Source organism: Eurypyga helias, unplaced genomic scaffold, assembly GCF_000690775.1.
Source record: "Eurypyga helias isolate BGI_N326 unplaced genomic scaffold, ASM69077v1 scaffold10733, whole genome shotgun sequence".
NCBI classification, from domain to species: domain Eukaryota; kingdom Metazoa; phylum Chordata; class Aves; order Eurypygiformes; family Eurypygidae; genus Eurypyga; species Eurypyga helias.
Genome location: NW_010241862.1, coordinates 25,875 through 38,277, shown reverse-complemented (window position 1 = coordinate 38,277; position 12,403 = coordinate 25,875). Strand labels below are relative to the sequence as shown.

General features: G+C 49.6%; 1 protein-coding gene across 2 annotated transcripts in view; it reads right to left on the bottom strand.

Moving 5' to 3' along the window:
- The window catches only part of PPP1R16B (protein phosphatase 1, regulatory subunit 16B), a 42,184-nt gene that overhangs the window by 22,289 nt on the left and 7,492 nt on the right, over positions 1-12,403 (bottom strand). The gene's annotated exons all lie outside the window — the stretch shown is intronic.

The window sequence follows — 12,403 nt, the reverse complement described above, 5'->3', positions numbered from 1 at the left end:
TACAGCCTGACTGCAAGCGCTATGCATACAGACCACCTTCTTCTAACAGTTATTTCACCTCCCCCGACACACCAAGTTGAAAACTCTCTCAAAGCACTTGTGTCACAAGCTGTATGTGATTTCTGCTTCCCACCACCTCAAGTAGAAGATGAGTGTTCCCAGGCTGGATGATGCAATATAGCTTTGTGGTTGCCAGGAGGTGAGCCCACGGGGAAGCAGCTTGAAAGCTTGACAGGTCATTTAGTCTTTTCAGATAGGGAAAAAAAGAAAAAGGCCAACGTGTTGCCTTCACCCACCCGTGCCATACCCACAGACAGCAAAGTGCCAGCCGCACGTGAACCCGGAACACGACAGCTTTTGCTGCCAGCTCTCCTCTGCTGAGCTTCCTGCACTCGGATGCTCTGAAGAAACTGCGCGTGGGGCCAGGAGCACTTTCCTTTTAGTGAGTGGCTCCTTCACTTTCAGAAGCCACCTCAGTCAGCTTGAAACTTTCACCTGCAGAATACGGCTTGAGTTCTGCAAAACCCTACAGAACAGAGCTGGGGGGAGGCAGAAAACCCACTCCCTCGGACAAACCACTGAGGAGTTGTGTAGAGCAACCAGGATACTCCCCCGCAGGAGGGGAGCTCGGGGGTCCAAGCCCACAGGCTCAGCTCCCACCGGGGGTGTGATCTCAGGACTCCCAGCGCTTACAAGACTGCTGTGACAGCCTTTGGGCTCAGTCGAGATGTCTTTCACTTAGCGGAAAGAGGAAAAGAGCTGAAATTCTCCTCCAGAAAGTGCCTTCCCTTAGTGCTTCAGACCAGGTCACTGACGCTTCATCCTGGTCCCGAGATAAGCATGTTAGTCTCAGCATATACAGTGATTTTTAAAAAATATTTAATTTCCTTTGTATTTACACGCTGAGCTTACTAATGCTACCAAAATACATAAACTACCAAATTAAAAAATGCAATTAGCATTGCAAGCCAAATGTCTCCGATATCCTCGTCAGCAAGAGTCAGTTCGGAGGAGTTTAACTTTTCCTTTCTGCAACAGTGAAGGAAAGCTTCCGTTCGCTGAAGTATATTGCGTTTCCCAAGAATACTGTTGTTCTCAAAATAATGAAGTCATTACAATTCCGCATTGAGTTTTGCCATTAGCAATGGCAGAACCATTCTCCTCTCCACAGTGGTGAAAACTCTGCTTACTTCTGTATTAAAACCAGTTTTGTTAATGAACCATTTCATTCCATCCTGTTTATTTATAAGACAGCTCCCTCACCAGCAGATCCCTCACTTCAGGGAGTTTTTCATTACATATTTAACACTACAAGAGCTCAAGCATTATGGACCACCTTTTAGCTGTCACAGTGCAAGAAAGGTGACATCCATCTTCGGGCTGGAATGGCAGATTGCCCTGTACTCGCTGTGTCCCTTACACCTACGTACGAGCGAAGGGGGAGAGAGCCTCCTTACGCTCATCTGCCAGGCTGCCGGCCATGGCTGCTTCTGTGCAACGGAGGAGAAAAACCAGCATGGTTAAATTACCTAAAAAAACCCCACACTTTGAACATTAAGACAAGAGGAAAGCCAGGCTCAAGCTTCACGTCATCTCTCATCTATTCCACAGTCTAATATTTTGACTTAAAAATTTATAGGAACAACAAAACGCTTTAGTAGCTAAACCCACCTTAGTAAGTTCATTAAAGTAATTAATGCTTAAGTGGCTGCTTACACTGCTCTGCTGACAGCACTAATTACAGGATGCAGAAGTGGATCCCAGTGACAGCGCAGGGAACCAGGAGTTGGTTCGAGGCTCGGGCAAGGTACTGGGAAGTTGTGCCGTCCCATGCCACCGCTTGGGCCGGATCCAGCGCTCCCCTTCTTATTCCTGCTCCTAAAAGCAAAATTCAGTATCTCCAGCACTGAGTATAACTGAGCTACTTTGGCAGCTTCTGGTGAGAGAACACGTATTTTTCTGCTGACCAACATCCATCAGAAGAGGCCTGAAGCATCCTGCTCCTGAAAAGGGTCTTGAGTGAGTAAGTCCTTCAAGAACAGGAGCAGGGCTGGCCAGCCAGAGCGACAGGGCCCTTACAGACCATCATGAGCACAGGAGTCGAAGTGCTCTGGTTCCTGGAGACACCATGGACCATTTTATCCCTTGTGAAATGAAATGGGAGGGTTGCACTCTCACTAAACCAGTGGTATAACCTTCCTCACACAAGCAGTCCTGTCCTTCAAGCACGGGCAGAGATCCACATGCTCAGTGCAACTTGTGCCAAGAGCGCTTGTACCTGTTTTGGGAGATGCAGGAAATCTGATCCTCATTACTAGATCTGTGATCAATTATAAGACTCCTCCTCAACTGCATTTGGTCCTACCTTTGTCTGGAAAAAACACAGTCTTAAAAAAAAATTGATTTCTTTCCAAGCAGCTGGCTGTAACAAATGCTTCTGAGATGTTTCCCACATTTCACAGGCTGAAGCACATCCTACTCCAAGCCTTCATTACACCCCAGTTAGCGCTACAGCAGAGAAATCATGCTTCTTTCTGTACATCTCATCATAAAGAATAATTCCTGGGGAAAGGAGCCCACCAGACCACGAGCATCCAACGAGGTCTGGATCTCACACGAGCAGGCGCAACCAGTACAGTTGTATAATGGAGACCTGACCTACAAACCTTGAACCAAATCCTAGCTATTCCCCTTGGAAAAGCGTCTCTGTGAAGGCTGCACACTGCTTCTGCCCTGGCTGCTGCCCGCTCTTACAGCTCTAACCTCTGGTTTGGCTCCACCATGACCTTTCTTCCATCCAGCACACCTGGGACGAAGGGGATCACCAGCAAAACGTGAGTTAAAACGGGCCCTGGTTGAGTAAATTGCATAATCTGTGCAAACTGCTACTAGGGAACGGGGCACATTTCTCTGGCCAAGATCTTCACACATCACCACGTACTTTTGGTTGAAGGACACAAGAAGGAGCCGCCGGCTCTGGCGTTGCCTTCTCCACCGAACACGGCACTGGGAGCGCTGCAGCAAGGGACAGTTTCCCAACAAACATGCATTGCTCACAGATCAAATGACCACGCACGGTGCTCTGGGGACAGAACAACTGTGGGGCTAAAAGGAGCAAGATGACAATCAGGCTTGGCATGAGGCACAGAGGGTTTTTGGGACAGACTGCATTAACCTCTTGACTGCCGAAGCCTTGCTCTGCGATGGGGCTGTTCCCCAAGAGCGTTGTTTCTCTAGACAGACCCAATAAACCAAATAGGTTTGAGATGTTTTGTGCCTGTAATGCACAACAACATCAAAGAGATTAAAAAGGACAACACACACCCCAGGGATTTCTAGTAAATAAACACCTATAAAAGCAGAGATGAACACTCCGCACGCAGGCGAGGTTCAGGCGAGGCCATCCCCACTGCAGGCGGAGAGGAACAAAATACGGTGGCTGTGATCTGCAGAGTCACTGTGTGAAGGGGACAAGACAAGGTAAAGCCAACTCCTCCACCCCAGCACCGGCTCACCAGCACCAGTCATGGGAGCCCTGGTCAGGTAGGAATTCAGGTAGACCTGAGCACCAGAGCAGCTAGGTGAGATCTACAACACTCTCTTGGATTTCTATCCTGCAGAAGAATTCCAAGAGCCTTAGAGAGAGGTTCTTCAAGAAGCTGTGGGAGGAGCAGGAGCTCTTATAAGGAAGTCCTTACATTGTCAGCTGTTTTGAGATGCTTTGCAACTGTCTGGTTCCTCCTTCCTCCACCCCGAGTGTTAAAATCAAGGAGTTTCTTTGCAGAGTGGATTAGATTAGAACGACAAGGTTTCCCCAACTTCTTGGCTGACAATTCCTTCCTTTCTGATACTCTCGCTGGAAATAAGGAGACATTTGCTGTTGATAAAGCACATTCCCCAGGACTAAACCAGCAGCGAGAGACAGAGGCCAGGCTACGCTGACCCACGGATGGGTCCTATTTAGCCACGTTTCTGGATCAGCTCCCACGTGTCCATAGCACACAGAGCGCTGTATCTCCCCTCACAGATAACAATTCCCTTTCACAAGAAAAATGGCTTGATAAAAACTGCTGACCCGTGCTTGACAACACAAGAGAAAACCGAAACCAGTTTGGAGTCAGGAAATGGCTACGTGAGCCTCTTTGGAGGATGCCCCTTCGCCTCCCCCTGCCTTCCAGCCTGTCAATGAGAGTGCATTAAAGACAACGGGAGCACAGCGAGATATATTTCAGACATCACACGCATCTGCCGCGGAGAATAACTCACTAAAAACCTGGTTTACTTAACGACCATACTAGCAGCTCTGCAAAACCTGGGTGGTTTCAGAGGCAGCCGGAGCCTCGCTGCCCCTCTGAGTCACGGGAAGTGCCGCGCCGCAGCCGAGCAGGAGCACTGAAATTTCCCCCAACCATTCTTATCTTGGCTCACAGTAGCTCGAGGCTCGTTTTCAAAACCAGGGCCTATTCAGAGCAAACAAACAAGCCACCGCATTCACTAACCCCGCTGCGTCCAGGAAAGCGCTGTAAATCACACACACGGACAGGGTTTACATGCAAAGCGACGAGGAATGCACATCTTCGATGATTTTATGGCACAGCAGCATGGATAATGGTTTCCTGCTCCTAAAAACAGGTGATTTAACTTCCAGGGTGCCACAGATCTTAATCCTGAGCTAATTTTTCCTTTCTTCTATGCTCTAGAATACATCACCATTACTGAGCGAGTAGAGCTCACAAAAAATAGGATTTCCTGAAGATAGAATACAAGAAACTGATGTTTTCTACAGCAAATCAGTTCAACAGAGACTCAATAAAACACAATTGATAATTTGTGTTTTCTTTTTGACAGCTAGCAGCAATTGTCTTCTCCTTAACTCTAATGTATGTGCCAATTTAAAACTAATCTGTCAAAAAATGAAAGAAAACACCTGGCAAAAAAAATTCCCAGTGAATATTGGCTAAGATTTACCAAGTTATGCACCAGCGTGTCACCTGCTGCAGCATCAGACATCTCAACAGTAATTAGGGTAGAGCTGAGATGGCCTTGTGGAAAGAGCCATCAGGCAAATGGAAAATGGATGGGAATAGCTAAATCCGTTTAGGTTTCCCCTAACAGGGGCAGATCAAAAGAAAACTAACCCAATTAGGACAGAGGCAGACACTGATCCAGATTCACCGAGCAAAGCAGCACAGCTATAGAGTGACATTTGTGGTTGCTTTCCTTACCAGGGTCGCACAAAGCAGCCAGCATGTACCAGCGGATCTGGCCCAGATTTACGGGCTAAGGGTGGGCCCTCTCCAACAAGGACGGCTTCCCTCCCCCCAGCTCACTTTCCCAGTTAAGCAGCCGTCCGAGAAAAAATAGGCCATAAAAAAACACTCTAATTAAAATTTTGGGGGATAAGTGATGCTCGTTGCCTGTTGGCAGTGCCATTCTCCCTGCGCCAGGCAGCTTGTCCTGAGTAACGGCGGGGGGGGGAGCCGCGTCGCCAGACCAAGGCTCTTGGCTCAGCCTGTTAACAGACAGCGGGAAGGGCCACGCAGGAGGGATCTGGTTCAATCACTGTCCGTGCCTGTGCACAACATCCCGCTCTGAGGATGCACACCGACGTGGTTACGTAGTCCCTGGTATAAGTCACCATTTGGACTAAGGCAGGGCATGTTGGTGCTCCCTCTGGGATGCTCACAACACAATCTTGTGGGAACACGATGTGCACATACCAGGGGCACCATGCCTGCCTTCCCCCAAAGGAAGCCCCATACAGATCCTGGCTCCCAGTACCTGCACCAGCCAGGGAATCTGGGAGCCATCACCTCCACCAGCAAATCCTCTCCCCCACAAGATGAACTCAGTTACGCACAGCTGCCACCCCCGCTTACAAGGGGCTTATTTTAGTTAAATGCAGCCACTCAGGGACTTGCTGGGTACGTGGGTCATGCTCTGCTCACTGACAGCTACCTGAAAACTATAATTCACCATTTGGACTAAGGCAGGGCACGTTGGTGCTCCCCCTGGGATGCTCACAACACTGAATCTTGTGGGAATACGATGCACGCATACCGCAGGGGCACCATGTCTGCCTTCTCCCAAAGGAGGAAGCCCCATACAGATCCTGGCTCCCAGTACCTGCACCAGCCAGGGAATCTGGGAGCCATCACCTCCACCAGCAAATCCTCTCCCCCACAAGATGAACTCAGTTACGCACAGCTGCCACCCCCGCTTACAAGGGGCTTATTTTAGTTAAATGCAGCCACTCAGGGACTTGCTGGGTACGTGGGTCATGCTCTGCTCACTGACAGCTACCTGAAAACCCTCTGCCACGCACCGCACAGCTACTCACCAGCTCCAGGAGAGCCGGTGCGAGCACCTTTACAGTGAGACGCACCCGGGCTGGCAGGGTGAAAAGCCCACGGAGCCCCTCGTGCACCCACTCTCCCCAAACCCCACGGGAAGGACTCAGTCCCCAGGGGTGATGACAGAGCAAGAAGCTTGGAGGAGGCTGCCCTGCAGTCCCGCTGCTTTCCAGAGCTGGGCACATCCCAGGGGACATACAAGCACAGGTACATGTTTTCTTTCCAGAGCAAATACCCTCCCCAGCCCGTGACACTTCTGCTCAGTTAAACGCCTAAGGCTGCAAGTCAGCATTTTACACAATCACCCTTTACATTGCAAATTATGCCAAACCTAATGAGGTTTTTGTCGTTCCAGGAGGCTGTCCCAGAGCCAGGGGCAGGCTGCACCACTCCCCCTGCACCCTGCTCTGGCAAGGAGCCTTTCCAGCCTTTCATTCGCTTACCCCCCAAACGTTTCCACCAACAAACCCTCTCCAGCCACAGCGCTGTCACCCTGCTCACTTTTGCTGACAGCCCCAGAACCAGAATGATGAGACGAACTGCTCCCGCGCAGAAGCAAGACCCCCCCGTAGCACCAGGAGCAGGCCGAAGGGCAGAGCGCTCCCAGGCCCCATGCACGGCAGGCACGTCTGGTTCTCCTGCTTCTAGGCCATCTCCTGTCCACTGTGGGACATGGCCTCCCACACTGCAGGCTTCTACCACAGCTGCAGGGAAGTCAGACCTCCCAACAAGAGCAGAGGGATGTCCACAGCAGAAGAGCTGGTGCCCACCATCTCCTCATATTTTAGTGAGCAATAAAAAGCATTGCCAAGGCTTTGCATGAGTCTCGCCAGATCTCCATGTTCATGTGCAGGTCAGACACTGTCTGACACCTCCCAAGGAGGTGATACTGAGCTGGATGTTACTAGGATTCAAGGCAGAAACTGCTCAGGGACAGGACAAAACTGCCAGACCAACTTTGCTTACTGCCATGTGAACAAACATCCTTCTTTCGCCCTATAGTCCCAAGAGCCCGTGCTCTGCGAGTGACAAAGTTATCTTCATCTCCCAGTTAAACAGCAACCAGTGCTGGTGGCTTAACTCCTCGAATCACAGAATCATAGGTGTTGGTAGGGACCTTCAGAAATCATCCAGCGCAACCCCCCTGCCAAAGCAGGGTTGCCTTGAGCACGCTGGGCAGGAACCCATCCAGGCGGCTTTGGAAAGTCTCCAGGGAAGGAGACTCCACCACCTCTCTGGGCAGCCTGTTCAGTGCTCTGGCACCCTCACAGTGAAGAGGTTCTTCCTCATGTTGAAATGCAATTTCCTGCATTCCCGTTTCTGCCTGCTGCCCCTTGTCCTGTTGCTGGGCACCACTGAAAAGAGGCTGGACCCATCCTCTGGACACTCACCCTTTAGACATTTATAAGCATTGATAAGAACCCCTCTCAGTCTTCTCTTCTCCAGGCTAAACAGACCCAGCTCCCCCAGCCTTTCCTTAAAAGAGAGGTGTTCCATTCCCTTGCTCATCCTCACAGCACTCCACTGGACTCTCTCCAGTAGTTCCCTATGTTTCTTCAACTGGGGAGCCCAGAACTGGGCACAGTATCAGCCCACTGGGTTTTGAAACGCTCTCCAGCATCCCAGCTGTGGCATCTCAGGACCTCCCCGTGCGATGGTCCATGGAGGAGCTCTTCCCAGAGGCAGACCAGACAGGACGGCTGGCAGACAAGGTGCCACAGCGATCAGCAGCATGTTGAAGGAGGAGCTTTAAATAGATGTCAGCAGCCCAGTGGGTAGGTAAACAGGATCCTGCGTTTCTTTCCTGTTCCAGAGCTGGAAAATCCACAACCCCTTCCTCTGGGAGGGGAGGGAGGAGGGTGGGGAGCCCACAGTACCGAGGCTGGTTTCCAGAACTGGCTAATGGCTGCCACAGGGAACCACTCCTGCCCCCCAGCAAAGAGAGGAGATGTTTCCACTGCTGCTGGGAACCCCTGGTGCTGATCAGGACAATCCCCAAGGGGAACTAAATGCCACATCAGTGCATTTTAATACCACAGGCTAGGAACGTCTCACTGGGTAGTCTCTATACCAGCATCAAACGGAAAAGAGCTGATCAATTTTCAGATAGATTTTGTGTTCTCAAGGAGCACAAATGCATTAGGTGACCAAACCAAACTGACTTCAGCAGAAGTTACATATCCAAATATCCTTGGAGATCCGTGCCAAAATCCTCAGGGATTTACAAGAAGTCCCCAGCTAATGGTAGCTGAATGTGCTCCCATCAGAGCTTGGTCCAGGAAAGCTGAATGAGCAACATGTTTCTGGAAGGTTTCAAACCCAAGAGACTAATACAAGGACCAAGCAAAGCCAGATGGCCAGACCTCTGTCTCATCACCCCTGCACTGCTCCGGGCACGGCTCCTTCCACCTCTAGCTGTAACTCAAGCTGTCAATCCCACTTCACAGGAGGAAATCAGTCAACAAATACTGCCCTTCAGCTAGAAGACAAGTCTTTGGATGTGAATGAAATAAGATATATTTCCTGTTCTCTTGTTCCCCTTAGGGTAACTGGACAGATCAACGCTGCAGATATTCCTGCTACTACACACAAGGGAAATCTCAGAGCACTGACTGATACAATGCAATTATGACCCAAATCTTGTATCCACGCTACAGATTCAGTGCTGACCAGTACTCTGACAACAGTTTTTCTTGCTCTGAAGAGTGATGGAAGATTGCCACAGATGAGAATAATTTGGGTCAGGAGGCTGAGCAGCAGCTTGTTCATAGCTATATCACAACTGCATCATTAAAGTTATGGAAGAATAAATTCACTATGAAAGCACACAGGGAATCCTGCTTAGATGCCCTTTAAGATGAAATTTTAAACACACTGGCCCTTCTAATAAAAGCAAAATGGACTTCCAGCACCTCTCCATGACCTGCTGTAACCTACCAACCCTCATATGTTGTGTATTTGGCACAGCACCCAGCAACAGGTTGGAAGTCGACTGGTTACAGCCTAGGCTGGAGCTTCTTATGACATTCAGGACTTGCATCATTGTTTTGACAGTATCAGCTGTAGGAGGAAAGAAAACCCTGTGACCAACTACCTGACAGCCAGGAGGGTGTCACTGCAGATCCACAGGGACTGCCCTCCTTCGCTGGAGCTCTGGCTCTTTCCAATGCCTCCTATTTCAGGCCACCAAACCAAAATTTTAATTAAAAAGAGAGTCCCATTTAAGTTCCCAAGGAGGCCTGCTCTGGCCTTGCTAATTAAAGACAAACTGACAGGATCTGAAGTGAAAAATAAACCAGGTCTGACAAGTTCGAGAGACAGAGTCCAAGCTCCTAAGTAGGTTGAAACTGGCGCTCTGTGGGAGCGCCACGTGTTGTCCAGACCCAGGAATCTAAGTTAGTTCCTGGCCCCTGTAGAGCCGACGGCCTCTCCAGAAGGTTAATCACAGCACCCCAGATCTCACCCGTCTCCACTGACAGCATATGAGAACCGAACCCAACGTTGGTAGACAGGCACAGGAAGTACCCTTCTCGCCCGTCCTTAAGGCGAGAGACACGGCTGTCCTTACTGCAGGGGCACTGCTCCTTCTCCCGAGGTGGTATGGATTTCAGGTGATTTCCTTATCCCAAGCCTCTGGGCAGACTGTAGCTATCTTGCTCCAATCCTGTGCAGGGACAGCATGCTGCCATTCCAGAACATTCTGCAGGTAAAACTTTGCTTTTATTTAAAATAAATAAATCTATTTCAAGAGAGGATCCTTCAGACTGGGCAGTATGAAAGACACTGGCTGAATGCACCGAGCCATCGTGCCTCGCTACGTTCATGCCTTATCGTTTCAACCGTAACGGTGCACTATCAGCACTCGATCTCCAACCTTTGCTGCTCTGAATCAGACCAGGCTGGAAACACTTTGAAGGTGCCAGGATTTCCCCCATCCACCCAAAAGGTGGATGTTTCCGGGCAGATGTAGGTGTAACAGAGGACAAAAATACAAGCTGTGTGCAGATAATGCTTCTCTACTGCGGAAACCATCGGCCGCCAACCGGGTTTAAACAGGGCTGGTACACCCAACGAGTACAGGGTGAGAGTGACTTTTGGGTTAATTCCTGCTCTAGTCTCCCCTGTTTAGAAGTGGATGCTACAGCAGTTTTTTACTAATATGATCTCTCTCGTCAGCCCAGGTAAAGGCACACAAATTGAAACGAGACTTTGGAAGCTTCCCCATTGCAATTCAGAGCTTGGTGCTCCTCCGCGTAAGACAGGGACCACTCCTGTGGGCCACCTTGAAAGGAAAGCCAGGCAGATGAGATCAGGAAAAAGAGAACTGAGATCTAGCTGGAATCCTTGGCCAAACTGACGGATGCTGCAAACCATTATAAAATGGATACAGAGCATGAGAAACACAACCAAGCGACTAAAGCCAGTTTCCTACATGAGTAGCATTGATAGCCTGTCTACCCCACACTATCCAGGGAATCCGGAGGCCAAATTCAGCAGTAAGCAGTTGCAAATTGCAGGGGCCTCAGTGGAAGCTGCATCTGCTTGCGAGTAGCTGCACATGGGCTCTTGTTCCCCGAATTACAAGGAGTGGAGGGTGCTTGATTGCATCTTGGCTCTTGATTACAAAGGCATCGGCAGACAGAATTAAACAGTTCACTTCCTGGCTTACGTAGCATCGTTTAGGTGGGGGGTTAGAGGGTAGGCATAGCCTAGGAGACATTTCTAACAGTTGTGCCAGAATCTGATTTTTTTAAATGATTATTGTTTTGTCAAGACATTTCCAGCAGATGATAAGGTTTCCCAAAAATCTGGCCAGGCTCCAGAGGAAAAACCAAGCAGTGAAAGTGTATGTAGAAGCAACTCTGCACTAGGCTATAAGGCACTGCCTGCACCAGCTGCCATAGCAACTGCTGTTAAAGAAAGAATTAGAGCATTCTTCACGGAAGTAGGAAAACTCGCAGTCAGTATGTGTAAGGATGGGATGCAAAGCAAAATACAGGGGGATGAATGCAAACAAGCGGGAGAAATACGCAGAGCGAAGGAGAAGCAAGGCCGCTTGCACAGGTATCTGCTCTCGTGTTGCGGGGATGCCTATAAATACACTAAGATACCTAACTCCAACCTCATTAGCAAGCATTTTAGATACAGTTGATCCTGCCTTGGGGCAGTAGGTGGGTTACATGACCTCTCGAGGCTCTCTCAGCCTCTATTTTCCATGATTCTAGGAGGAAGAAATCTACACCAGCGGAGCTGAGCTGGCCCAAATCCAGAAAGACAGGAATTTAAATCTGGGGGGGGGGGAAAAAAAAAAATTGATTTAATCGGCTTTGCAACTTCTCCTTGACGAGGAGAAGGGGCAGAAAGCAGAGCCTGCAGCTACAGCTTACAGCCAAGTTTTGCCATCTGGAAACTACGTCCAAGCACTGCGTTTTCAACTGCATCAGGGTAAAACAGCCATCTGAGGTTTAGCCCTGCAAGGTGATTTCACCACCAGAAACATTCATTTCCCCACCAAGATTCATTTGCAAAGAAGAGGGTTTCTTTGGGTTATTTTTTGTTGTTGTTGCGGGGATTTATTTTTTTTTCCCAAATACACCAGAAAAGACAATGATGCTGCAAAATGCCAGGTACCAATGAGCTCTTGAGCATGATCAGTCTGACGTCTTATGTCCTTTTGGCAGAATTGGATTAGAATCACAACACAGCACTACAGCGAGACAGAGCCTTGGCTACCGGAGGTCGGGGCCAAGGTGGGAAGACAGGCCATATTTCACTCCGGGTTGCCGCTGCTTATTACGCAGAAGATAGCAGAGGTCCCCGACTGAGATGCTATTTATGCTCTCTGGTTTCTCGTTATTGGAGTGGGACAAAACACACAGTTAATCGGAGCATAGGAAAACAGCACACACCTGGAAGGCAGCCAGGCAGGCAAGAAACACGTTGCCTCCAAGGAACCCCGTGTCACAGCCCCCCGGAGTGAGGAGCTGGCTGGGCTGTAGCCTCAGCCCTTCCATGCCATTTATCCCACCAAGCAGGCAGCCAAGCGTGCT